Raw genomic sequence first — 5,591 nt, 5'->3', positions numbered from 1 at the left:
TGACTTCTGAAATCCTCAAAATAAAATTAAAAAAAATTTAATTTCTTGTCATCCCAGTAAAGACTTTCTCATAAACTTTCCTATAATTTTACCTCCTTAGAACACTCATTATCAATAAACCCTTCTTTGACTAGTGAAGACCTCCAGTCCTTTAATCTAGTCCTTTATAAGACATTTCAGAATTTAAATAATGCCAATTTAAACTAGCTCAAGCACAGAAAGAAAAATTAAGATACAGGAATGTCTCATGGAATCAAATGAATGGTAGGAATATAGCTGAGCTTCAAAACATATTAGAATTGGAATTTGCAAAGGCGGCAGGGTCCCAAGCAATACTTTCTTTGTGGTTCATCTTTGTTCTCAATGTGCATCTAACTGCTTTATCATGTAGTGATAGCAGAATCCTACTATAAAGCTATATTTGCATTGGAATTTACATGAATTCCAACCTAACTCATATTTAATGACTATTTCTGAATTCTAATTTTTGAAAGAAAAAAACAACTTACTTCTTGACAATCTGATTGATTCCTATGCCAGTGAAAACCATTGCATTGACTCCTCTGGGGTCAACTATAAGGTCAATTAACTATAACTGGGGATTGAGTATGCAGCTAGACAAATATGGCTACTAAGTACCAAAGAAAGGGGATTTTGAGAGTAAGATAGACACAATATAAAAGTACAGACCTCTTATTTTTCCAATCTAGTAGCATCCTCATATATTCATTCTTCTCATTTTATACTCAATTCTCGATCTCTCTTCAGTGATATTCTAGGTTGCTCTATTATATTCATGTCCTCCATTACTTCGTAATGTTTAATCCTGGGTCAAAGTAATAGCTTTGCTTACTTCTACTTACTTGCTATTGAGAACAAAAATGTAATCATAACAGTCTGCATTATTTAAAGGATATGTTTTTAATGAAATCTTGGTACTGAGCACATTCCAACAGTCCTTTCACTGATCCCTAATAAACTATTTCTAATTTCATGCTTTGGCTATTCCAAATTTGCCCACTGTTTTCACTCATCATACTCTCTCCCCTTACACACAAACAAAGTTTCAGTATATGACATTATCTACAAATTGTCAATAGAAACAGGCCTTCATGGAGCAACTCCTCAGTTACTCATCTCTGCTCTAGGCTTAGGCTAGATTTAAATGACTACCTATAGGCTAATTATCCCTAATTCCATAATCTAACATCCTCTTCCTCCTGAATTCAAGAATAATTCCTCCTCCTAGATCTATTCATTCCAATATATTCTGGAACTCTATCAATTATCACATCCACTTCTTGTATTGATTTCTTTTCCTGTCTATGTGCTTCCCCCCTTCCATAGTAAGTAAATATGATCAATTATTTCCCACTCCTCTCAATAAAAAGCATTTCCTTAATATCCCTCCATCGTAGGCTGCTTCCATCTGTACTCTTTACAAGAAGTTTAAGAAAGTAGTTTCTACATCTATATTCTCACTACTCATCACTTCTTAGCACACTGAAATTTGGGTCCTAATAATAAACTCCACTGAAATTTCTAGAGTAAAGGTCAGCGGTGATCACCTATTTGTCAAATATACCAGCATCATCTATTTTATCCCTATGTCTACATCTACTTTAATGCTGCCTCCTCTTCCTCTCAACTCTCAAATATTAATTCTACCCAAAATGTGTCAAACACCATTGGTTGCTAAACAGCCATTTCTACCCCCTTTCCCTCACTGGCAAATCCCACTGCCTATACAAAAAGCTGAAAATGAGTATAATTCTCTTTCCCCAAATCCCTTAAAATATTTGATCTCTATATGGTCAGTTCCCTCCAATGAAACAGAGAAAAACTCTCCTAGAAGTCTTCTCAAAAAAGACTTGATTCACAAATAAAAAGAGAGATGAAAGTAATAGCCTCAATCCTTCTCTTTTTCCTTGTATATATGGACTGATTGTAATAGTAGATGATAACTGCAGCTTTGGGGGCCATTTTTTGACACAAAGCATAAGTTAAAAATGAAAGATGAAAAGATCCTTGGTCCTTGATGACTGTGTGAGCCCTTAAATCAACCCTGGGATTTCTAATCTGCTGATTTCCAGTTCTGCAGGAATAAACATTCTTTTGTTTAAGCCACTTTTAATTTTGTATTACCAGTCATCTCCTATTATTACTCATTTAACCACCAAACCTGTTTAATAATTTGGCTCTGACAATAATATACTGCATGGTACACAAAAAGCACATGGTAGCCTGACATGTAGTGGATGAGCAATCCATATTTATTAATATTTGAGGAAATTATTTTGATCATATCTATCTCTTAGGATATCTTCTTATTTTCTTCAGGATAAAATTCTAACTCTTTGGCAGCTTAGAAAGGCTATTTCTCAAAATGACCCTGTATCCATTCAAACTTTGTGTATCTTTGCCTACGCTAATACCTTCAAGTTGTTTTTCTTGCCCCTTCCTTTTTAGCTTTGTGAAGTCTCATTACAAGTCATGTACCAGCTACGCTGATAATGACTGATTTCTGCTGGAGACACTTAAATACTCCCTCCTCTGTGTTTGTGGCATCTGTTTATAACTTTATTATAGCATTTATCAACTTATATGGCAATGATTTGTTTACCTGTCTCTCCCTACACTGTGAGTACCATGAGAAAAAGAACTGTTTCTTATTTAAGTGAGCCCAGATCCCAGCTCTCTGTCTGGCACAGAGTGGAAACCCAATTAATTATTCTGTTATGAGTAATGATGCTCACTCATTAGTTTCTCAGGAACAAAAGTAAGATAACAGCCTGATTTTTATTTTCTTTGTAAATGTAAAAAAGATGATAGTCCTAAAAAGCATATGTTGTGATATTAGATAACAACAACAAGAAAATTGGTTGAAATCGTGCCACATATGTATTAGAAAACACTAACCTTTGCCTGTGTTTCAATATATCATCTTAATTAAAACACCCACATTTTTACAGCATCAGTAAGGAACACTGCTCACATTTTACTACCTCACTGCAAATATATAAGCAAGGCAAACATCTGTCAAAGAATAATTTCAACTCTATCATTAACATTCAATGTTATATAGTTGTTTTTTTTTTTTCTCTAGGAATTTATATTTCAGGCAGAATACCTAACTCATCTCTGGCCAAACTGGAAAGCATCCCCTTCCTTATGATATTGTTTTGTGTCAAGTCCCTTGAAATATGTCACTGGCAGGAAGAAGCAGTCATCATTATTTTTCCCTGGCCAGTCATAAGATATACCCATTGTATGTGTGCCCCTCACTTTTCCCTTCCTTTGTCCCCTCTGATTTAGAGGGGAGAGGAAAATAGGATGGAAGAAAAAATGCTCACTTAGCTCTGGTACCATTTTCTATGGGCGAAGTAAGGAATAGAGTCAAGCTTTAAGGTTTAAAGGACAAGCTTCTCATGCTTACCTTTCTGATCCCTAGTAAAGCTTCAGTTTTCATGTGCTTCTATTGCCTAACCCCTGTTTTAAGGTATGTTTTTGTACATACCCAAAAAAGTCAGGTTGTTTCTCATAAAGCCAGCAAGTTACCTTTCTCAACTTTGTTGTCTAAAGTAAAAAAGATTGACTCCCATAACAATTGTCACTCCTCAGGATCATTCGTTTGAGCAATGTAAGGTTCTTTCCAAGTTGTCGCTAACCTGTATCTGTTCTAATCACATTTCCAGATATAGCAGCTAGTAGGAGTGTAGTCTTTTCCCCCTTTTTCCATGTGAGATGAAAATAGATGAAATATCTGATGATAAATTACATTGAAATTTCACTGCAAAATACAGATCTAGAACAGGCACCACGGCTATTAGATCAAAGTAGTCAGTCACAAAAAAAAAAAAAAAAGGAAAAAGGAAAAAGAAAACACACTAGATAAAAATAAATAAGTACATCCATAATCAAAACTTGAAGAATGCTGCAATAAACCTGAAACATAAATGATCAATAAGTGCTTGTTGAATGAATAAATCCATGAACATATTATGTTAGTTTACCCTTTGGTAAAATCATGCTAAATCTATAAAGTATGATTTCATCACAAATGTGCTCAATCTTAAGAAACGTTCAATTGGAATATCCAAAGACTGTGTACCCAAGATTATATTGTCTAATGATCTGCATTTCAGGTCAAATACTTGAGATAATTATTTTCATAAGTCTATTTTGCATTAATAATCCCAGCCTGAGAGAAATCCAGAAACACCATATCTCTTACTCAATTACTTTTGCCTAATATGCAATTACATAATGAAACTCTCTCCCCAGCCTCCACCTGTCTGCATGGAATTTGGAAGAAAAAAAAAAGCAATAAATAAACCTTTTCTTATTTCTTGCATCCATACCCACATAGGCATCTCAAAGAGCAATAAGTAATAAACAAATAAAGAAATAAAATTTAAAGTCTTTTTTTCCTCCCTTCAAAGGAATTCAAATTCATTTAGAGGAAAAATTAGTTATGACTGGAGAGTACTCGGGATCACAAGTACTTGGTGGCACAAAAGAGCATTTCTCTGTTCATTATGACTGTGCTAACAAATTACAATAGTCAGCAAAGTAGACAAAACCCAATGAACACTTTTATAACGTAACAGATGAAGAATATTTTTTCTACTATTTATTATCGTAAAGAAGAATGCCAGGTTTAAATTAGAAATCTGTCCACAGTACGCACAAACCTAGTCAGTGAGGAGAGGAGATATTCTCAAAGGAATATAAATTCACTTACGCTTTCTTCTTTAAAAAATACATGTAGGTAGTTTGTCAGGAAACTGCCACTAGAAGCGAGATTTCAATTTTATGAACATTTAGAGTTCTTTTTTTCCCCATTTTCTCACCATAGCAACTTGACAAAAAAAAAAAAACTGCTCTGTTTTAAATCATGATTCCTTGCTCTATAAAAGTGAGGTAAGAGGGCTTTAGCAAATCATGTGGAGATAGCTTTTTATCTGCAAGGACTGGGAAGAAAGACAACCATAACAGCTCATTTTTATGAGCATACACGGTCTTTCAAGCAAGTACACGTTTTCAGGTCTTTACCTTCTAATTTGGATCATTTCACAGCACTCTAAGAGTTATCTGGATAAGCCTTCCCTTGTCTAGAAATGGCTACCACTAATGTCATGAATAGGCCAATCAATAGTCTCCTAAGCCTATAGTGAACATCTCATCTCTAAGGAAAAGAATTGCCTCCAAGTAAGTTCAATGCTTTCCTTTTTATCATATATAGATAGTTAGATAGATAAATAGATAGATAGATATAGATATAGATATACACACACACACACATATGTATATGTGTATGTGTGTGTGTGTGTATTTCCATTATCTGAGTAAAACTGGCCTTTAAAACACTTCAAACTTTATTGTTTGAAGGGAAATCTGAACTGTCAATCAGTCTAGATGGAGTTTTTTTCCAACAAAATTATTTCTATCAGGGAGAAATATGATTCTGAAAGCTATATCACTAAAAAAGAGAGAGAAAAAAACATTTGCTGCTTACTTTGAAGTAAAACTCATTTCAAATTGTTTCAAGATAGACTCGGGTCTCCCTGAACAGCACTACCTATAAAAGA

The sequence above is a fragment of the Pteropus alecto genome, unplaced genomic scaffold (assembly GCF_000325575.1).
Source record: "Pteropus alecto unplaced genomic scaffold, ASM32557v1 scaffold46, whole genome shotgun sequence".
In the NCBI taxonomy this organism is placed as follows: Eukaryota; Metazoa; Chordata; class Mammalia; order Chiroptera; family Pteropodidae; genus Pteropus; species Pteropus alecto.
This window is presented reverse-complemented; position numbering follows the sequence as displayed.